Source organism: Dendrobates tinctorius, unplaced genomic scaffold (genome assembly GCF_039654945.1).
Source record: "Dendrobates tinctorius isolate UK_male_01 unplaced genomic scaffold, ASM3965494v1 ptg000125l, whole genome shotgun sequence".
NCBI classification, from domain to species: domain Eukaryota; kingdom Metazoa; phylum Chordata; class Amphibia; order Anura; family Dendrobatidae; genus Dendrobates; species Dendrobates tinctorius.
This window is the reverse complement of record NW_027361793.1, coordinates 7,978,496-8,003,012: the sequence shown is the minus strand read 5'-3', so window position 1 is coordinate 8,003,012 and position 24,517 is coordinate 7,978,496. Positions and strand designations below refer to the sequence as shown.

The 24,517-nt window shown below is 44.9% G+C and overlaps 1 long non-coding RNA gene across 2 annotated transcripts in view; it reads right to left on the bottom strand.

Moving 5' to 3' along the window:
- The window catches only part of LOC141047017 (uncharacterized), a 150,701-nt gene that overhangs the window by 2,880 nt on the left and 123,304 nt on the right, over positions 1-24,517 (bottom strand). For both annotated transcript variants that reach the window (XR_012219730.1, XR_012219729.1), the window contains exon 3: positions 585-702. This is a non-coding gene — a long non-coding RNA (uncharacterized lncRNA). The remainder of the gene's footprint in view (positions 1-584; positions 703-24,517) is intronic.

Below are 24,517 nucleotides of genomic sequence, written 5' to 3'. Positions count from 1 at the left end.
AAATACATAAATATACATTTATTTTTAATAGTTTAGAGTAGAGTAGGGCCCGGCCGAAAGAGTCTACCGTGTCGTGGTATCAGCTTAAAAATTATTTTGGCCAGAACAGAAGTTGCTGGTTATGAATGTGACCTGGTGTTTGATGGGAACTGTTAATATCTGATCGGTGAGGATGTGGTGGTGAGTTTTTCCAAGAGTGGGCGGTGGGACGGTGGACGGTGGAGGCGGAACTGGTGTGGAACCTGGCATATAAGGGGTTGACTTATATAAAGTCCCCTCTGCTGTATGGTATTGTATAATTTACAATAGCTATCACTCATGTAAGAAGTGAAATCTGGCATTGTACTATACCTATATTTCTCTGCTGTATCTGTGCATCATGAATCGTGGTATGTGTTAAAGGGGCCCACTGAGACTCTTTCGTCCAGGGCCCTCAAAAACCTGGAGCCTGCCCTGATACCATACCACACATCCTCCACGCCTCTTCAGACACCATCACTAAATCACCAGGGTGAATGTGTTCCGTGATGCAACAGTCACATTATTGTTTGCAAAGGGGTGTTTGTGGTCTCTGCAGAGTTCACCTGTCGTTTCTTGTGTCTCCCTCCATTCCAATGAAGAGTCCAAATAAATATCAATTTTAAAAAGATTGTAGAGTTGAACAGTAAGAGCAAATAGATAGTCATGGTATGGCACTGTGCCCTGAAAAAAAAGAGTAATTTTGTTTTAAATACCAGAAATAAATACATTTTTTTAAATGCAAATGAAGTTGATAGAAAACCACAATGTGTGTCCTCCCAGCATTCCTCTGTACACATCTCAGTATTTATATCACTATTAGCGTGATCTATTTCCCTTCTATTTCTGTGTCTTCAGATATTACAACATGCTTCAGCCGCAGGGCAATAAGTATTGCCTTTGACTGAACAGTTCTAGATGACATTTTTAGAGTGTGAAATATTAATTAGGCATAAAACATTTATTTGTCTAAAACACAGTCGGTGGACACTTAGCAACCCACCCATTTGATTTGCTGGAATATGAAGGTCTTAAGATACAGTTGAAGGAATACAGATATTAAAACTACAAAACAACAAAGATTATCTTTTAGGTAGAAACAGACTATTGAAGAAATTTAAAAAGGTTATTCAACATTTATTTAGCCTCCCTTGACAGAACAGTAGAACCATAATCGTGCTGTATCACAGTACTAGAGCAAGGGGAAAATGGAAATCCTTGATGCAATAACGAAACTGCCCCACTACGAAGGTGAACTGTACTACAATGCTGGGAACAGGATAAATTGTCCAATGTCTGATGCCAGACTCCTTCAAACATCAACTACCTGCTCGTGATCATCAGCGCTAAACAAAAACCAAGAAGAAAAATGAAGGTTTTTTAAGGAGTCTCTGGGCCCATATGTGAATTGTGAATCACTCTTTTTACAGTCTCCAAGTTGTGTTGGTGTCATCATAGTTTAATCTTAAATGCAGGTGGATGGATGACTGCTGATAACCATGAGGCTTTAAACAGTGCTTTTAAGATAGTATCAGGATCAACTTCAGGTAGAGGATTTTAAGAAACACTTGAGGAGGAGATTGTGTTTCTTCTAGATTCACTTTCTTTCTTTGATGGGGTGTCACTTAATTTTAGGAGTATGGGCTGGTCTGATGTTATCACACTACCATTTAAAGGAAGATTGAAGTTCATTGGTTGTCCATCTAGGTATCTGTTATTGTATTTTTTTCAGGCACCAACTGCATCTAACTTTCTTACAAACACAACCTCGGCAGCTCTGTGACTCAACAAGCAGTTGCGCTTCAAGGCATCGTATACACATTAAAGCTCCACAATATCTTCCTCTGTGACTCTTGGATGCAAATTATTAAGTAATTTTTTTGCTTTTAAAGGGCTAAAGACAGACTCTTTCGGAGTGGGTCCTACTGATGAACTGCTGGCCTCCTTTGTGACAAGTGTCCGTGACACGTTGGTTAGGGCCTTTGTGTGCAATAAAGGTGTCAAAGTCTCATGCTGACTAGACATGGGAGCTGTGTATGCCTCATTCTGCACCACTTTAGTAAGAGGTAAAGTTTGACCAAGATAAAATGAATTTACAGACATTCAAGGCCTTTTTTACACACTGTTGGCAGCTGTGATCTTCATCTTCTTGGTGGGGATGTGGGAAAGTTCCAAGTCGTCATCAATACCATCATCATCCATATCTTGTAAAGAGGAAATCTGTGTTTCCCAGGGTCGTGGTTAACTAAATTTATTGGCATTCCTTTAACAGTGTTTATTACACCAAAACAAATAGTTTTTGACTGTGAAATTTGGATATTCTTGGTAATATAATATCTATGGGTGAAGATGAAGAACCTTGTGCCACAGGTGTGTTGATAGTTACGGCCGTTGCACTTCTCTTTAAACTTAGTTTTTCAGGAGCATCCATCAGATTGTTTGGTTTTCCTCCAACACTGATCTGCTGATTTTTAGAATTAAGCATCTCACAAGCATCTTGCACTTTACCCTTTATACGGACACGTGTGCCTTTGGCAACCTATTTCTCAGGGGCATCTTTAATGCCGAGCTTCAGATGCGCATCTGTTACACCTATATCTGATGGGCATCAAATGCATTCTGGTAATTGGTGGTGAGTAAATGACTAATCATTGTAGGCTGGATCCTGGATCTCATACCTCCCATAGCCCCCCTGTTATTAATCCTGTACGTTCCTATTCCTGCCGTCACCATGCCCCTTTTCCTGATCACTTCATCCAATGACTCATCCTTTATGCTAAAAACTTGCACCTTCCCAGCAGCAATTGTGTAGGAAGCCACGTTATTGTTTTCAAGGCTGTTTATGATGCACATCAACATAGTGTATAAACTTTTTTTTTACTGGCATCATTTCCCAGGGGGAAAGGTTTGTCAGCCCATATTAAAGTGTATGGCATTACAAGTATAGGAGACCCGCTCCTTTTTAATGAGAACATTTTTTATGAGGCCCTCATCCACATTTATTCCAAGAGGGATTGGGGTACGTGCTAATTTGGGGCAGGCCTTGCACTCACTTCATGGGCAAACTTTCTGGGAGTACAAAAATTATAATAATGGGAACTTTGGTTTCATGTGACTATCCAGTACATTGGTTCAAAGGGTTATTGGGGTGCATGTAACTTTGGGGCAAGGCAGGTCTTGCATTCAATGCATAGGCAAACTGTATGGGAGTAAAAAATAAAACGAATAATGGGATCTTTGGTTTCATGTGGCCATCCAAGATGTCTGTTACAATTGTTTTTGGGCTGCGTGTAACTTTGGGGCAGGGCAGGCCTTGCATTCACTTCATCTGCAAACTTTATGGGAGTGCAAAAATCATAATAATGGGAACTTTGGTTTCATGTAGCCATCCAGTATGTCGGTTCAAAGAGTTATTGGGATGCATGTAACTTTGGGACAAGGCAGGCTTTGCATTCAATGCATAGGCAAACAGTGGGATTAAAAAAAAAGAATAATGGGAACTTTAGTTTCATGTGGCCATGTGGCATTAAATGCATAGGCTAACAGTATGGCAGTACCAAATGAAAAAAATGGCATCTTTGTTTTCATGTGGCCATCCAGGACGTCTGTTTCAAGTGTTATTGGGGTGAATGTATCTTTGGGGCAAGGCAGACGTTGCATTAAATGCATAGGCAAACACTATGGGAGACCCATTTTCTTATAATGGGAAAATTTTTTCATGAGGCCCTCCTGTACGTCTCGTCAAAGGAGTATTGGGTGCGTCCTAATTTTTGGCAGCCGAGCAACCAGCACCAGAGCATTTTAGTACTCGCCCATCACTACTCACAATATCTGCACCCGAGCATTTTAGTGCTCACCCATCACTAAACTGTGTTCCAAATTATTATGCAAAAAGAGTTTAGGAGTGATAAGGTTAGAATTTTTTTGTTTGTCATTTAAACTCAATGATGGTGATGTGTGTCAGGGCTCTTTATATCACTGAAAGCAATTGCAGATACGTGTGCAAATTAGTTTGGCAGGTGTGTCCAAATAAAGGCAAGACTACTTAAGAAGGCTGTTCCACATTATTAAGCAGCCTACATTTTTTGCCAAAATGGAAAAGAAAAAGGATGTGTCGGCTGCTGAGAAGCAACAAATTGTGGAGTATTTAGGTCAAGGCATGACTACAATCAACATTGCCAAGACACTTCATCGTGATCATCGCACAATCAAGAAGTATGTAGCTGATTCCCAGCACACACGTGTGCATGCTGATAAGGAAAAATTGAGGACTCTTTCCAACAGGCAATTGCGTCAGGTTAAAAGAGCAGCTGCAAAAATGCCTTGTCATAGCAGCAGACAAGTTTTTGAAGCTGCTGGTGCCTCCATCGTCCCCCGAACAACAAGATGCAGGGTCTTTCAGAGGTTTGCAGCTGTGAGTAAGCCATCCTGTCGACCACCTCTATCCACTGCACACAAGCAGAAACGGCTCCAGTGGGCCAAACGATATATGAAGACTGACTTCCAAACTGTTTTGTTCACCGATGAGTGCCGTGCAACGCTTGATGGTCCAGATGGATGGAGTGGAGGATGGCTGGTTGATGGACACCCCATCAAAACACGGCTAAGGTGCCAACAAGGAGGAGGTGGAGTAATGTTTTGGGCTGGAATCATGGGGAGAGAGATTGTTGGCCCCTTTAGGATCCCTGAAGGGGTAAAGATGAACTCCATAAGCTATGTGGAGTTTCTAAAACAGCACTTCCTGCCATGGTTCAAGAGGAAGAACCGTGCTTTCCGCAGCAAGATCATAGGCAGTTTGTTCAAAAACATTGCAATTATACTAGAATACTAGATGACTGGAAAATAACAATGACTGCAATTCATATAGGTAATTTAGAGAAAATATGAGGAAATATTTTTTGCATAATAATTTGGAACACACTGTATTCTCAACATCAACAATCTGCCCCCAATTTGGCATTTAGCTAAACCAGGCTCTTCACCTAGTTTTATAAAAAAAAATGTCCACAGGACCAGGGAAGAAATAGCAAAAGTGCAATCATATAATCCCTTTAAAAATATGAAACTTTAATAAATTGAGGTAAAAAACACCCCCCTAGTGCAATAACACAATTAGCAAACTCTATTCAATAATAACCTATGATAGCCCTACATAGGCCAGCTATCCCTTCCTGACAGTGGAGGTTGGCACCTTAAAAGATACGATTTGCAATTTTTAATGCAATGTCGCTGTGAACAAAAAACGTAATTCTGGCTTTTTGACCTGTTTTATCATTATGCTGTTTAGTGATTGGTTTAATCCTTTCTTATATTGATACTAGCTGAAGAGCCCGGAGCTGCCCGGGCATAGCAACTAACTGTGGCTAGTTGCAACAAATTATAATTATCCTCCATCCCATAGTCCCGTGCCCATATACCCATCATACATATCCACCATCCCATAGTCGAGTGCCCATATACGCATCACACATCCTCCATCCCATAGGCCCGTGCACATATACCCATCATACATATCCACCATCCCATAGGCCCGTACCCATATACCCATCATACATATCCACCATCCCATAGGCCCGTGCCCATATACCGTACCCATCACACATATCCTCCATCCCATAGGCCCGTGCCCATATACCCATCATACACATCCTCCATCCCATAGTCCTGTGCCAATATACCCATCACACATCCTCCATCTCATAGTCCCATGCCCATATACCCATCACACATCCTTCATCCCATAGTCCCATGCCCATATACCCATCATACATATTCGCCATCCCATAGTCGAGTGCCCATATACCCATCAGACATCCTTTATCTCATAGTCCCATGCCCATATACCCATCATTAGTGTTGAGCATTCCGATGCTGCAAATATCGGGTATCGGCCGATATTCGCTGTATCGAATTCCGATACCGAGTACCGATATTTTTTCAATATCGGATATCGGAATCGGAAGTTCCCATAATGCAAAGAGCCACTACTGTGGCTCTGATTGGCTGCCAAAATGACGTCATCATGATGCGCGGTCTGTGCGCATCATGATGCGCCGTCAGTTCCGGGGGGGTCTATGCCGACTGCCCGGGGTTCTGTACCGGCCTGCCTGGGGTCTGTGCCGACTGCCCGGGGGTCTGTGCAGACTGCCGGGGATCCGTACCGGCCTCCCGGTGGTCTGTGTCAACTGCCCGGGGGTCTGTACCGGCCTCCCGGGGGGCTGTGCCGGCCTGCCGGTGGTCTGTGCCGACTGCCCGGGGGTCTGTGCCGACTGTCCGGGGGTCTGTGCCGACTGCCGGGGGTCTGTACCGGCCTGCCTGGGGTCTGTGCCGGCCTGCCGGTGGTCTGTACCGACTGTCCGGGGGTCTGTGCAGGCTGCGGGGGTCTGTACCGGCCTGCCGGTGGTCTGTACCGACTGTCCGGGGGTCTGAGCGGACTGCCGGGGGTCTGTACCGGCCTGCCGGGGGGCTGTGCCAGCCTGCCGGTGGTCTGTACCGACTGTCCGGGGGTCTGAGCGGACTGCCGGGGGTCTGAGCGGACTGCTGGGGGTCTGTACCGGCCTGCCGGGGGGCTGTACCGGCCTGCCGGGGGGCTGTGCTGGCCTGCCGGGGGGCTGTGCCGACTGTCCGGGGGTCTGTGCAGGCTGCGGGGGTCTGTGCAGGCATCATCCGATGGGACTACAAGTCCCATCGGGCGATGCCTGCTACCATGACGGTGATTGACACATTAGCCAATGATGGGACAGTAGTAGTCCCATCATCCGGCTAATGTGTTGAATGTACAAAAAAAAAAAGAAAACATACTACATACATACATGTCCGGGGGTCTTTGTCGACTGCCCGGGGGTCTGTGCGGACTGCCGGGGGTCTGTACCGACCTGCCGGGGGGCTGTGCCGGCCTGCCGGTGGTCTGTACCGACTGTCCGGGGGTCTGAGCGGACTGCCGGGGGTCTGTGCCGGCCTGCCGGTGGTCTGTACCGACTGTCCGGGGGTCTGTGCAGGCTGCGGGGGTCTGTACCTGCCTTCCGGGGACTGTGCCGGCCTGCCGGTGGTCTGGACCGACTGTCCGGGGGTCTGTGCAGGCTGCGGGGGTCTGTACCGGCCTGCCGGTGGTCTGTACCGACTGTCCGGGGGTCTGAGCGGACTGCCGAGGGTCTATGCCGGCCTGCCGGGGGGCTGTGCCGGCCTGCCGGTGGTCTGTACCGACTGTCCGGGGGTCTGTGCAGGCTGCAGGGGTCTGTACCTGCCTGCCGGGGGGTTGTGCCGGCCTGCCGGTGGTCTGTACCGACTGTCCGGGTGTCTGAGCGGACTGCCGGGGGTCTGTACCGGCCTGCCGGGGGGGCTGTGCCGACTGTCCGGGGCTCTGTACCGGCCTGCCGGTGGTCTGTACCAACTGTCCGGGGGTCTGTGCAGGCTGCGGGGGTCTGTACCGGCCTGCCGGGGGGCTGTGCCGGCCTGCCGGTGGTCTATACCGACTGTCCGGGGGTCTGAGCAGGCTGCGGGGGTCTGTGCAGGATCGTCCGATGGGACTACAAGTCCCATCGGGCGATGCCTGCTACCATGACGGTGATTGACACATTAGCCAATGATGGGACAGTAGTAGTCCCATCATCCGGCCTATGTGTTGAATGTAAAAAAAATAAATAAATAAAAAAAATACATACTACATACATACTACATACATGCTACATACATACTACATGCATGCAACATACATACATACTACATATATACCACATGCATGCAACATGCATACTACATATATACCACATATATACTACATGCATGCAACATACATACAACATATATACTACATGCATGCAACATGCATACTACATATATACCACATATATACTACATGCATGCAACATACATATATACTACATGAAACATGCATACTACATATATACTACATGCATGCAACATACATACTACATATATACCACATGCATGCAACATGCATACTACATATATACCACATATATACTACATGCATGCAACATACATGCAACATATATACTGCATGCAACATGCATACTACATATATACTACATGCATGCAACATACATACTACATATATACCACATGCATGCAACATGCAAACTACATATATACCACATATATACTATATATATACCACATGCATGCAACATACATGTATACAACATATATACTACATGCAACATACATACTACATATATACAACATGCATGCGACATACATATATACTACATGCAACATGCATACTACATATATACTACATGCATGCAACATATATACCACATGCATGCAACATGCATACTACATATATACTACATGCATGCAACATATATGCCACATGCATGCAACATGCATACTACATATATACCACATATATACTACATGCATGCAACATACATATATACTACATACAATACATTCATACAATACATACATATAGACATACAGTACATATAACATAGAGTGCATACTCACCATCACTTGTCACTTTGATCGCCCTGTATTCCTCCGCCACTGTAAAGAAAAAAAAAAGTCCCTAGTCTCACTTTATGGCGAAAGCTGCATGGGAAATTTCTCACACAGCAATGCCATAAAATGAGACTAGGGACTTTTTTTTGTTTTTTACAGTGGCGGAGGAATACAGGGCGGAAGGATACCTACCTCCCGACACTGGTTTCCTGGAGCCCGTAGAGAACGGTAGCATCAGCTGATGCTGCTGTTCTCCACGCAAGATCGTCGTAGGACACTCGTGGACTTCTGCGGATCAGGGGTGAGTATATTGGTGCTTTGTTATTTTAATATTTATTCCACATATGACAATGGCTTTGGGGATCAAAGTGACAAGTGATGGTGAGTATGTACTCTATGTTATATGTACTGTATGTCTATATGTATGTATTGTATGAATGTATTGTATGTAGTATATATGTATGTTTCATGCATGTAGTATATATGTGGTATATATGTAGTATGCATGTTGCATGTATGTGGTATATATGTTGCATGCATGTAGTATATATGTAGTATGCATGTTGCATGTAGTATATATGTAGTATATATGTATGTTGCATGCATGTAGTATAAATGTAGTATGTATGTTGCATGTAGTATATATGTTGTATATATGTATGTTGCATGCATGTGGTATATATATAGTATATATGTGGTATATATGTTGTTTGCATGTTGCATGCATGTGGTATATATGTAGTATGTATGTTGCATGCATGTAGTATATATGTAGTATGCATGTAGTATATATGCATGTTGCATGCATGCAGTATATATGTGGTATATATGTTGCATGCATGTAGTATATATGTTGTATGTTTGTATGTTGCATGCATGTAGTATATGTAGTATGCATGTTGCATATATGTAGTATATATGTATGTTGCATGCATGTAGTATGTATGTATGTATGTATGTTGCATGCATGTAGTATATATGTAATAATAATAATAATAATCTTTATTTTTATATAGCACTAACATATTCCACAGCGCTTTACAGTTTGCACACATTTTCATCACTGTCCCCTATGGGGCTCACAATCTAAATTCCCTATCAGTATGTGTTTGGAATGTGGGAGGAAACCGGAGTACCCGGAGGAAACCCACGCAAACACGCAGATGTTGTCTTTGGTGGGATTCGAACCCAGGACCCCAGCGCTGCAATGCTAACCACTGAGCCACCGTGCTGCCCTATATGTAGCATATATGTAGTATGCATGTTGCATGCATGTGGTATATGTGTAGTATGTATGTAGTATGTATGTTGCATGTAGTATATATGTATTATATATGTATGTTGCATGCATGTAGTATATATGTGGTATATATGTAGTATATACACTCACTGGCCACTTTATTAGGTACACCATGCTAGTAAGGGGTTGGACCCCCTTTTGCCTTCAGAACTGCCTCAATTCTTCGTGGCAGAGATTCAACAAGGTGCTGGAAGCATTCCTCAGAGATTTTGGACCATATTGACATGATGGCATCACACAGTTGGCGCAGATTTGTCGGCTGCACATCCCTGATGCGAATCTCCCGTTCCACCACATCCCAAAGATGCTCTATTGGATTGAGATCTGGTGACTGAGGAGGCCATTTGAGTACAGTAAACTCATTGTCATGTTCAAGAAACCAATCTGAGATGATTCGAGCTTTATGACATGGCGCATTATCCTGCTGAAAGTAGCCATCAGATGTTGGGTACATTGTGGTCATAAAGGGATGGACATGGTCAGCAACAATACTCAGGTAGGCTGTGGCGTTGCAACGATGCTCAATTGGTACCAAGGGGCCCAAAGAGTGCCCAGAAAAAATTCCCCACACCATGACACCACCACCACCAGCCTGAACCGTTGATACAAGGCAGGATGGATCCATGCTTTCATGTTGTTTACGCCAAATTCTGACCCTACCATCCGAATGTCGCAGCAGAAATCGAGACTCATCAGACCAGGCAACGTTTTTCCAATCTTCTACTGTCCAATTTCGATGAGCTTGTGCAAATTGTAGCCTCAGTTTCCTGTTCTTAGCTGAGAGGAGTGGTACCCAGTGTGGTCTTCTGCTGCTGTAGCCCATCTGCCTCAAAGTTCGACGCACTGTGCGTTCAGAGATGCTCTTCTGCCTACCTTGGTTGTAACGGGTGGCAATTTGAGTCACTGTTGCCTTTCTATCAGCTCGAACCAGTCTGCCCATTCTCCTCTGACCTCTGACATGGCATTTCCGGCCACAGAACTGCCGCTCACTGGATTTTTTTTCTTTTTCGGACCATTCTCTGTAAACCCTAGAGATGGTTGTGCGTGAAAATCCCAGTAGATCAGCAGTTTCTGAAATTCTCAGACCAGCCCTTCTGGCACCAACAATCATGCCACGTTCAAAGGCACTCAAATCACCTTTCTTCCCCATACTGATGCTCGGTTTGAACTGCAGGAGATTGTCTTCACCATGTCTACATGCCTAAATGCACTGAGTTGCCGCCATGTGATTGGCTGATTAGAAATTAAGTCTTAACACACAGTTGGACAGGTGTACCTAATAAAGTGGCCAGTGAGTGTATGTATGTTACATGCATGTAGTATATATGTGGTATATATATAGTATGCATGTTGCATGCATGTGGTATATATGTAGTATGTATGTTGCATGCATGTAGTATATATGTAGTATGCATGTTGCATGTAGTATATATGTAGTATATATGTATGTTGCATGCATGTAGTATATATGTGGTATATATGTAGTATGCATGTTGCATGCATGTGGTATATATGTAGTATGTATGTTGCATGCATGTAGTATATATGTAGTATGCATGTTGCATGTACTATATATGTATGTTGCATGCATGTAGTATATATGTAGTATGCATGTTGCATGCATGTGGTATATATGTAGTATGTATGTATGTTGCATGCATGTAGTATGTATGTAGCATGTATGAAGTATGTATGTAGCATGTAGTATGTATGTAGTATGCATTTTTTTTTTTTTACATTCAACACATAGGCCGGATGATGGGACTACTACTGTCCCATCATTGGCTAATGTGTCAATCACCGTCATGGTAGCAGGCATCGCCCAATGGGACTTGTAGTCCCATCGGACGATCCTGCACAGACCCCCGCAGCCTGCTCAGACCCCCGGACAGTCGGTATAGACCACCGGCAGGCCTGCACAAACCCCGGGACAGTCGGTACAGACCACCGGCAGGCCGCTACAGAGCCCCGGGCAGTCGGTACAGACCCCCGGCAGTCCGCTCAGACCTCCGGACAGTCGGTACAGACCACCGGGAGGCTGGCACAGACCCCGGGACAGTCGGTACAGACCACCGGCAGGCCGGTACAGACCCCCGGCAGTCGGCACAGCCCCCCGGCAGGCCGGTACAGACCCCCGGGCAGTCGGCACAGACCCCCGGGCAGTCGGCACAGACCACCGGGAGGCCGGTACGGACCCCCGGCAGTCCGCACAGACCCCCGGGCAGTCGGCACAGACCCCCAGCAGGCCGGTACAGAACCCCGGGCAGTCGGCATAGACCCCCCAGAAGGCCCGAACTGATGGCGCATCATGATGCGCACAGACCGCGCATCATGATGATGTCATTTCGGCAGCCAATCAGAGCCACAGCAGTGGCTCTTTGCATTATGGGAACTTCCGATTCCGATATCCGATATTGAAAAAATATCGGTACTCGGTATCGGAATTCCGATACAGCGAATATCGGCCGATACCCGATATTTGCAGTATCGGAATGCTCAACACTAGTAGTATGTATGTATGTTGCATGCATGTGGTATATATTTAGTATGTATGTAGTATATACAGTCATGGCCAAAAGTATTGACACCCCTGCAATTCTGTCAGATAATACTCAGTTTCTTCCTGAAAATGATTGCAAACACAAATTCTTTGGTATTATTATCTTCATTTAATTTGTCTTAAATGAAAAAACACAGAAAGAATTGTCCTAAAGCCAAATCGGATATAATTCCACACCAAACATAACAAAGAGGGTGGACAAAAGTATTGGCACTGTTCGAAAAATCATGTGATGCTTCTCTAATTTGTGTAATTAACAGCACCTATAACTTACCTGTGGCACCTAACAGGTGTTGGCAATAACTAAATCACACTTGCAGCCAGTTGACATGGATTAAAGTTTAATCAACCTCTGTCTTGTGTCCTTGTGTGTACCACATTGAGCATGGAGAAAAGAAAGAAGACCAAAGAACTGTCTGAGGACTTGAGAAACCAAATTGTGAGGAAGCATGAGCAATCTCAAGGCTACAAGTCCATCTCCAAAGACCTGAATGTTCCTGTGTCTACCATGCGCAGTGTCATTAAGAAGTTTAAAGCCCATGGCACTGTGGCTAACCTCCCTAGATGTGGCCGGAAAAAAAAAATTGACAAGAGATTTCAACGCAAGATTGTGCGGATGTTGGATAAAGAACCTCCACTAACATCCAAACAAGTTCAAGCTGCCCTGCAGTCCGAGAGTACAACGGTGTCAACCCGTACTATCCGTCGGGATCTGAATGAAAAGGGACTGTATGGTAGGAGACCCAGGAAGACTCCACTTCTTACCCCGAGACATAAAAAAGCCAGGCTGGAGTTTGCCAAAACTTATCTGAAAAAGCCTAAAACATTTTGGAAGAATGTTCTTTGGTCAGATGAGACAAAAGTAGAGCTTTTAGGGCAAAAGCATCAACATAGAGTTTACAGGAGAAAAAAGAGGCATTCAAAGAAAAGTACATGGTCCCTACAGTCAAACATGGCGGAGGTTCCCTGATGTTTTGGGGTTGCTTTGCTGCCTCTGGCACTGGACTGCTTGACCGTGTGCATGGCATTATGAAGTCAGAAGACTACCAACAAATTTTGCAGCATAATTTAGGGCCCAGTGTGAGAAAGCTGGGTCTACCTCAGAGGTCATGGGTCTTCCAGCAGGACAATAACCCAAAACACACTTCAAAAAGCACTAGAAAATGGTTTGAGAGAAAGCACTGGAGACTTCTAAGGTGGCCAGCAATGAGTCCAGACCTGAATCCCATAGAACACCTGTGGAGAGATCTAAAAATGGCAGTTTGGAGAAGGCACCCTTCAAATATCAGGGACCTGGAGTAGTTTGCCAAAGAAGAATGGTCTAAAATTCCAGCAGAGCATTGTAAGAAACTCATTGATGGTTACCGGAAGCGGTTGGTCGCAGTTATTTTGGCTAAAGGTTGTGCAACCAAGTATTAGGCTGAGGGTGCCAATACTTTTGTCCGGCCCATTTTTGGAGTTTTGTGTGAAATGATCAATGTTATGCTTTTTGCTTCATTCTCTTTTGCGTTTTTTCATTTAAGACAAATTAAATGAAGATAATAATACCAAATAATTTGTGTTTGCAATCATTTTCAGGAAGAAACTGAATATTATCTGACAGAATTGCAGGGGTGTCAATACTTTTGGCCATGACTGTATGTTGTATATATGTAGTATGCATGTTGCATGCATGTAGTATATATGTATGTTGCATGCATGTAGTATATATGTGGTATATATGTAGTATGCATGTTGCATGCATGTGGTATATATGTGGATATATGTATGTAGCATGTAGTATGTATGTAGCATGTAGTATGTATGTAGTATGTATTTTTTTTTTTTTTACATTCAACACATACTACTGTCCCATCATTGGCTAATGTGTCAATCACCATCATGGTAGCAGGCATCGCCAGATGGGACTTGTAGTCCCATCGGACGATGCCTGCACAGACCACCGCAGCCTGCACAGACCCCCGGACAGTCGGCACAGCCCCCCGGCAGGCCGGCACAGCCCCCCGGCAGGCCGGTACAGACCCCCGGCAGTCCGCTCAGACCCCCGGACAGTCGGTACAGACCACCGGCAGGCCGGTACAGACCCCCGCAGCCTGCACAGACCCCCGCACAGTCGGTACAGACCACCGGCTGGCCGGCACAGCCCCCTGGCAGGCCCGTACAGACCCTCGCAGCCTGCGCAGACCCCCGGACAGTCGGTACAGACCACCGGCAGGCCGGCACAGCCCCCCGGACAGTTAGCACAGCCCCCCGGTATATGTGTTGTATGTGGTATGTATGTCTGTTGCATGCATGTAGTATATATGTTGCATGTATGTAGCATGTATGTAGTATGTATGTAGCATGTAGTATGTATGTAGTATGTTTTTTTTTTGTACATTCAACACATTAGCCGGATGATGGGACTACTACTGTCCCATCATTGGCTAATGTGTCAATCACTTGTAGTCCCATCAGACGATGCCTCCACAGACCCCCGCAGCCTGCACAGACCCCCGGACAGTCGGCACAGCCCCCCGACAGGCCAGCACAGCCCCCCAGCAGGCCGGTACAGACCCCCGACAGGCCGCTCAGACCCCCGGACAGTCAGTACAGACCACCGGCAGGCCGGTACAGAGCCCCGGGCAGTCAGCACAGCCCCCCGGCAGGCTGGTACAGACCCCCGGCAGTCCGCTCAGACCCCCGGACAGTCGGTACAGACCACCGGCAGGCCGGCACAGCCCCCGGGCAGGCCGGTACAGACCCCCGCAGCCTGCACAGACTCCCGGACAGTCGGTACAGACCACCGGCAGGCCGGCACAGCCCCCCGGCAGGCCGGTACAGACCCCCGGCAGTCGGCACAGACCCCCGGGCAGTCGGCACAGACCCCCGGGCAGTCGGCACAGACCACCGGGAGGCCGGTACAGACCGCCGGCAGTCCGCACAGACCCCCGGGCAGTCGGCACAGACCCCCGGACAGTCGGCACAGCCCCCCCGGCAGGCCGGCACAGCCCCCCAGCAGGCCGGTACAGACCCCCGCAGCCTGCACAGACCCCCGGACAGTTGGTACAGACCACCAGGAGGCCGGCACAGCCCCCCGACAGTCCGCACAGACCCCCAGGCAGTCGGCACAGACCCCAGGCAGGCCGGTACAGAACCCCTGGCAGTCGGCATAGACCCCCCCCGGAAAGCCCGAACTGACGGCGCATCATGATGCGCACAGACCGCGCATCATGATGATGTCATTTCGGCAGCCAATCAGAGCCACAGCAGTGGCTCTTTGCATTATGGGATCTTCCGATTCCGATATCCGATATTGAAAAAATATCGGTACTCGGTATCGGAATTCCGATACAGCGAATATCGGCTGATACCCGATATTTGCAGTATCGGAATGCTCAACACTAGTTATAAATCAATGATGTTGTTCAAAAGTACAACTCGTCCTGTAAAAAGCGAGCCCTTACATGGCCATTTTCACCTTAAAAAAGTTATGGCTCTGGGAAGAAAGGGAGCAAAAAACGAAAATATGAAAACAAAAATACCTCTGGTCGTTAAGGGGTTAACAGTACACAAAGTTTTATCCACAAATAAGACAGACCCACGTGAAGTTGGGTAATTGTGCTAGTATACAATGAAACAAATATGTGAAAAGTACTCTATTTTTCATTCAATCATTTCTTTAGTGGTGCGTTTGGATTGGTTTTCATTTCATCAACTGAAAGATGTTGAACTAGAAATGTTCTCATGTTGCACAAACATGTTGGTTCTCCCATTGCACTACAGGATAGGAATGCTCGCAACTGAAAATTTGGTTTCTACATAGGATCCAAAAATAACCTCTGAGGTTTTTCTGAAGGACAATGTATTGAAACCAAGCATCCTGAATGTGGAATAATTTGCCCATTAGGATCCTGCACACAAGTGTGTAATGTTTTTGGAATGGGAAAATAAAGTAAATCAAACCATATTTTCCTTTTTTGTTTGGAGTGCTGACAAATTAGACCTATCACACACCATGGTCAGCCGACATAGTGATTTATTCTCCCTCTCAGTATACACAGAAAACTTTATGCAAAACACATGTTCAAACTACATGAACACATCTTAATGGAGCACCTACAAAGCCCTATTTGGAGCACTTAGAAAAATACGACATTATGAAATTTATGAAATGTTTGTAAAGAAATAGAATAATATGCATTCAATTCACCAAGAGCAAGTAATACTAACATGAAATCTAAGACACTTTAAATAAGGCTGTCATCTAATGCCATGAATGAGGGAAAAGAAAAAAAATGGCCCCACTAAGATCTCTGTTTGCAATGATTTATGACACCATCAACATTTTGGTGCAGTGGTATAATAAAATTATTCTTTTACTAGACATAAGCCAAATTCATTAAGAATAGCATTTTGCCCACCTGTCTTAATGAAAGGTGCACTAGAATAGGATGCGCCAAAATAACGAAGAGATCCGCCAGTATTTCTGGCATAATTCATGTCACTTCTGTGGTGCAAATTATGAATTTGATGGTCATAATTTACCACAGCTTGGAAATTATTGCTAATTTATCAAAAAGAGGGTGTTTGTTGGAAATATTGCTCATTTATTTATTTTATTTATTTATATTGCTCACTTATATAGCGCCATTAATTCCGGACCCGGGAAAGGTGTGTAATGCTCCGTTCTAGTTAATCTGAAATCTGTTGGGATTAATGTCGGAGCCCTGTGCAGGCCAGTCAGGTTCTTCCGAATCAAATTTACCTAACTATTCCTTCATAGACTTTTAGGGCATGTTTCCACATAGCGGAAACATTCAGTATTTGCTGTGGATTGAACGAGGTGTACAGCCGCAGCATTTTATCCACAGCAGCCAGATGTTACTGCATAGTGGAGGGGATTTTATGAAATCCCATCTCCACTATGTGTCCGAATACGCAGTTGACAAACCCTCTAAAGCAGACATGCAGCATGTCTTTTTAGACCGCATCATGTCTGTTTACCTTGCGGAGATGCTCAGTCTCCGCAAGGCAAAGAGCCTACTCTATGGACACGTTGAAAACAAGAAACACAGAGTGTACATCCCATATATAAAAATACAATACTTTATTGAAAAATATATAATATCACATGATGTCATAAATACATAATGATTAAATTCATGAAAAGAGGGGAAGGATAGGCAAAAGGAAATGTCATACCGGGCCTGGCATTATACAAATATAGGGGTAGGAGAGCAGCAACGAATACAAGTCAATTATAATGGTCACCAAACAGTGCAAAGAAAAATAAAAATACACTTAATGGATATTATAGGTACCAACAGAGAAGTGCAATAACCAAGTAACATTTAGTTAAATACCCAAGTCAAAAAAGACTAGTGCTGGGAAGATATCTAGAAAAATGTGCAAGGCAAAATCAAAAATACTAACAATGCCTCTCTTACCCATAGTCAGTTGGATAAAGTGTTTAACAAGGGGTCAGGCAGCAATGGTGATCCTAAAACCAAGGACGTCTTGGACTTAAGTAAAAAAATACAAAGATTTGCTCAACAAACTTACCCACTTATGGTGGAACAGAGCATTTTTAGAAAAATATATTTCATGTAATTTTATTCCTAGAGGGTTGAGAGTCCAGGTATTCCCCTCATTTCCGGTCTCACATGAAGAATTTATTAAACAATGGGAAAATGCTGCCTTACTTTGCTCTAAGTCATTTATGGAACTGCTAGCCAAATCTAATACCATCAAAATTGATGAATTGGATATTGAATTGAGCTCTATCCAAGAGGACCTGAATAAGCAATCTAACCCTGAGATAATGGGCAAATTTAAAACAGAACTTGAGAATGATCTCCAGAAATGGAAAAAAGAGATTATACAGAATGAAACCAAAAAATACCAGTGCGATATGACTGATTATCAGAATAATTGCATGTATAAATGGAAACATAACTCCAGTTTTGGAGGTCAGAAAGTTAGAGCTCGATCTGTGTCCTTCTCATAAGTATCCTCGGCTGAGGAGAAGTCTAGTACATCTGAAAATCCCAGGCCGATGTGGGATAGAAGGGACTTTTTTCGGTCCAATAAAGGCCGGAATAGACAAAAACGAAAGATGACTACGCCCCCACAAAGTGATAAAAGAGTAAAGACTAATCCACTGGAGGTAATAAACCTATCACCACATGTGATCTCTGAAGCACAGAGGGAGGTTTTGGGTTTGTCTTTTTCTCCCTGTAATAACTTTAACCTTTTACAGCTGTGAAGGACCTCCATCTATTTTCTAGAAAACTTGTACTAAAGAAGTTGCATTCTAAGTCCACTGACCTGACGAGCAGGGAACAGGAAGCAATTCAGATTCTTGAGGAGTTGGTGATGGAATCCAATCCTGATGTGACAGGTGCATCTCCACCCCCCATTGCCTGTCCCTCAACTACATTCCCCCTTTGTCCCTATGCCCACAGGTTGAAATTTTTACTCGTTTGGTGTGGTGGAAAATGACTTTAGAACAATCACCCATAATAAGGGTGGGGACAATCTTACCCCATTACAACGAAAAGCCCTAAATGAAATCAGGAATTGAGATGATGTAGTCATTAAGCCTGCGGACAAGGGGTGAATGTGGTTATCTGGTCGGTGGATAAATATGAACGTGAGGCCTTCAAACAGTTGCGGGACAGGGAGACATATACCCAACTTAGTGAGAACTCTTTACCCCATTTTCAAAAAAAGCTTTCCTCTGTGCCTATGAGAGAGGTGTTATTTCTAAAAAACTGCTACGTGGCCTGATGGTGCAGTTTCCTGTGATCCCAACATTTTATCTCTTGCCCAAGGTCCACAAGGACCCTGTATGTCCCCCGGGTCATCCGGACTCGACGCTGCTGGTTTCTTTTTGGAAGCCAGTAATCTGGAATCGGATCTGAGGGAGCTGGTGCTGGACTTGTTGCGGTTCATACTGACACATAATTTCTTTACGTTTAGGGACCGATACTACCTCCAGAGTCGTGGTACAGCTATGGGGGCGGCGTGTGCGCCTTCTTATGCAAATTTGTTTCTTGGATATTGGGAGAGAGAGATCTTCCCTGATGACGCACACGCCTCTTCCAAGATCCTGGGGTGGTATCGGTTCATAGAGGATATTTTGTTTATTTGGCAGGGTACCGTGGATGAGCTTGATGCTTTCATGTCAGTTCTGAACCGCAACAGTCGCAACATCAAGCTGACCTACACTTTTAGCAGGGAGACTATTTCTTTCCTTGATATTGAAATCAGGGTACAAACTAATGGTCAATTACACACTGACGTGTATCGTAAGCAAACGTCAGTCAATGCACTTTTGCATGCCTCTTCCGCTCACTTGAACTTGACCATCAAGGCCATTCCCAGGGGACAATTCCTCCATGCTAGATGGATTTGTACCACAAGTGATCTTTATGAAAAACAACCTGTGGACCTTGGGCAGAGATTCAGGGATAGGGTTACAGTGAAAGGAGCATTAAACAGGACTACTTGATGGCCAAGAGGGCCACGAGAAAGGATCTCTTGATTTATCAAGAGAAATCTCAGAAAGAGGTGGGGATACATTATATTTCGACTTTCAATAGACAGTGGGATGTAATGCGGACCATCATGAGATGACACTGGTCTATACTTTTGACTGACCCACCTTTCTAAAGGTCCATTAATGACTGCTCGCCGCAGATAAAATCTCAAGGATATCCTATGTAGGAGTCACTATGTGGGAAATATGAAACCGATGCTATCTACTGGAGGGCAAAGAACGGGTTTCTTTCCATATGAACACATTTTGGACACAGCCCCCCGAGGAAGCCAACGTGAAACGCGCGTTGGGGCTACGTGTTCCAGGACCTTGGGAAGGGGGACTATGGGTAAGAGTGGCATTGTTAATATTTTTGATTTTGCCATGCACATTTTTCTGGATATCTTCCCAGTACTAGTCTTTTTTGACTTGGGTATTTAACTAAATGTTACTTGGTTATTGCACTTCTCTGTTGGTACCTATAATATCCATTAAGTGTATTTTTATTTTTCTTTGCACTGTTTGGTGACCATTATAATTGATTTGTATTTGTACCTGCTCTCCCACCCATATATTTGTATAATGCCAGGCCCGGTATGACATTTCCTTTTGTCTATCATTCCACTCTTTTCATGAATTTAATCATTATGTATTTATGACATCATGTGATATTATATATTTTTCAATAAAGTATTGTATTTTTATATATGGGATGTACACTTTGTGTTTCTTGTTTTCATAGTATTTATGAGTGTTCCTATTGCAAGATATGTTCCGTTTTGGTCCCAGTGCATTCTATTCTGAGGGCCATATATAATGCTGATGTAATGTATTCTGTTATGATTGAGTCACCGTAGGAGGCAAAAACAGAAATGCTAGCTAAGTCCAGAAAACCAGTGAAGTTGGCAGCTATCGGATTGCAGACCCCTGAACCTATCAACACAACTAGCAGTAGCCGTGGGGGGTTCCTACGATGCCCTAGACCCCTTGATCACAGCCGGAGAATTATATAGGCCTAAAGAAAGAAAGGGGAAATCTAAACTGCCCCAGAGCAGACCCCAAAGCAATAGGCAGCCCCCAACATATGACGGTGAAGCAAGATGAAAACACTAACACAGGCAGAAAGATAGACTGAGCAAAGACGGGGCCAAAGCTAACTAGATAGAAAAGGACAGGAAGGCTGCTGTCTGCAATCCGTGAAAAACCCTTTGAAAATAAGAGCCAACAGACTGACAGTGAAAAAGGCCCTGAAGACGCTAGGCTTCAAAAAAGCTATGTCAGTACTCAGGAATATTCTGAAGACAGAGCTACAGGCAAAAGGAGATTCAGCTCACCCCAGCAGGAAATGGCAGAATCCAGAAAAGCAAGGAAAACAAAAACAAAACACCAATTATAACAGGCAAAGCAGAAAACTTAGCTTTAGAGGAGCAGGAATCAGACTGGTGTCCTAGAAGTCCACAGAGAAATCACCCGCAGGGCAGAAGGGCGTCAGCAGCCTTATATCCAGTCTGTGACTCCACTCAGCCAGTCATCCTCATTAGACTCAGGTGCCTGATAATCAGGCTCATTACCTTCCTTTACCAGAATAGGGAGTTCACCAGACCTCAGTGATGAAGGGGAAAATGAACTCACAACAGTACCTCCCCCTTGAGGAGGGGTCACCGAACCCTCAACCACGCCACCAGGGCGATCAGGGTGAGCCCGATGAAAGGCACGCACCAATCTTTTGGCATGAATATCAGAGGCAGAGACCCAGGAATTATCCTCCTGACCATAACCCTTCCACTTAACCAAATACTGGAGTCTCCGTCTAGCCAGACGGGAATCCAGTATTTTCTCTACCTCATATTCCATGTTACCTTCAACCAATACAGGGTCTGGAGGTGCCACCCCAGGAACAACTGGTTCAACAAACCTCTTCAACAAGGACTTATGGAACACATTATGGATTTTAAATGTGACAGGAAGAGCCAAACGAAAAGAGACCGGATTAATACTCTCCAAAATCTTGTAAGGTCCAATAAATCTAGGCTTAAACTTAGGAGAAGCCACCTTCATAGCAATATTTTTTGATGATAACCACACCATATCACCAATCTTAAACTGGGGACAAATGGTCCTATGTCGATTGGAAAACCGCTGGGCCTTTTCCTGGGAGAGAGATAACTTATCCACCACTTGGTCCCAGATCTGGTGCATTCTCTCCACCACAGTGTCAACACCTGGGCAGGCAGAAAGCTCCACCTGCCCTGAAGAAAATCGAGGATGAAACCCAAAGTTACAAAAAAAAGGTGACATCAAAGTGGCAGAACTAGCTCTATTATTTAAAGCAAATTCGGCCAAGGGCAAAAATGAAACCCAATCATCCTGATCAGCGGAAATAAAACATCTCAAATACGACTCCAAGGTCTGGTTTGTTCTCTCTGTCTGCCCATTGGTCTGAGGGTGAAAAGCAGAGGAGAAGGACAACTGAATTCCCAGCTTGGAACAGAAAGTCCTCCAAAATCATGAGACAAACTGAACTCCTCTGTCAGATACAATGTTCTCAGGAATCCTGTGTAAGCGAACCACCTGTTGCAAAAACAGGGGCACCAACTCAGAGGAAGATGGCAACTTAGGGAGTGATACAAGATGAACCATCTTAGAGAACCTATCACAAATCACCCAAATAACAGTCATTCTTTGAGAGACCGGCATATCAGAGATGAAATCCATTGAAATATGGGTCCATGGCCTCCTGGGGACCGGCAAAGACATCAACAACCCACTAGAGCGAGAACAAGATTTAGACCGGGAGCAAGTCCCACAGGACTGCACAAAATTCCTGACATCATGAGACAAGGTGGGCCACCAAAAAGAGCGACTCACCAGATCTCTAGTACCAAAAATACCTGGATGACCAGCCAATGCAGAGCAATGAACTTCAGACATCACTCTCTTCTTCCACTGGTCAGGAACATACAACTTTCCACTGGGACAACGCTCAGGTTTGTCCTCCTGGAACTCTTGCAGAGCAAGTCTCAAATCGGGCGAGATGGCAGAAAGAACTACCCCTTCGCCTAAGATGGTAGCAGGCTTGGTCACCACAGGAGAATCAGCAAAGAAACTCCTAGAGAGGGCGTCTGCCTTGACATTCTTAGTTCCAGGAAGAAAAGAGACCACAAAATCAAAACGTGTAAAAAACAAGGCCCACCTAGCCTGTCTAGGGTTCAAGCGTTTAGCCGAATCTAGGTAAATCAAATTCTTGTGGTCAGTGAGGACCACAACTTGATGTTTAGCTCCCTCCAACCAATGTCTCCACTCCTCAAATGCCCATTTCATGGCCAACAGTTCCCGATTCCCCACATCATAGTTACGTTCAGATGGAGAGAACTTTCGGGAAAAGAAAGCACAGGGATTCATTTTAGATGTTACAGGATCCTTTTGGGACAAAACAGCTCCTGCACCAATCTCAGAAGCATCCACCTCTACCTGGAACGGGAGTGAGACATCAGGTTGCCGCAAAACCGGGGCAGAGGTAAATCTTCGCTTCAGCTCCTGAAAGGAAGCAACAGCCTCCGGAGACCAATTCAACACATCAGCACTAGAGTTGAGCGAAACGGGTCGAAAAATTTCAAAAGTCATGAACGAAACCCGACCCTAGGATGAGGTCGGCCACGAGGTCGGCGACTTACGCGCCAAAGTCCCGTTTCAAAAGTTTGTTTTGCGCTCTTTTTCAGCCAATCAGGATCCACGGACACTGTGGGCAACGTGATGACATAGGCACGGGTCACCACCATCTTTCAGAAGGGCATGCAAGTGATTGGCTTGCTTTGGTGGGCGTCACAGGGGGTATAAAAGGGCGTTCACGCCGACCGCCATCTTACTTCTGCCGATCTTAGCATAGGGAGAGGTTGCTGCTGATTCTGTAGGGAGAGTGTTAGGCAGGGAAGAAGAAAAAAAAAATGCTTCTGCTGCTAGCGATTGTGCCTGTACAACACACCAGTCACTGTGTGTGCAGTGCAAGGGGAGGCTATATTGTGGTGTATCAGTGGTGTTGGTTGTTGGGCTGCCTTCTAAGGCTTCCTGACAGCTGCATTGCTGTTTACCCATTGCTCTGCAAACTGCTTTTTTAAAAGCAATACCAATTTTTTTTTTTTGTCCTGCTGAGGTACTGAGCTGCAAACTGCTTTTTTAAAAGCAATCCCAATTTTTTTTTTTTGTCCTGTTGAGGTACTGAGCATGCATTTTTTCACACCATACAGCGGTGTACGCTCCTCACACAGTACCGTGTAACGGCTGTTATCACAGCCACAGTGAAGCTATCTGTGTCACTCTGTGAGAATAAGTCGAGGACATGTTCCGTTCTTACAGACCTGCACTCTAGGGAGATTCCTACTCTGCCAATTCTACATACACCTTGTAGTTTGTGATACACTAGCCAATTTCTGCCTGTGACATAGCGCTGTGATATTCAGTGGGCCTCACACAATCCAAAAGTGTCCAGTGTCCACAAGTTTCTGCAGAAATTCAAAATCTCCCTTATCCTCTAGTCACTTTGGTCACAGCTGTGCCATCGAGCCTGTGACATAGCGCTCAGATATTCAGTGTGCCTCACACAATCCAAAAGTGTCCAGTGTCTGCAGAAATTCAAAATCTCACTTATCCTCTA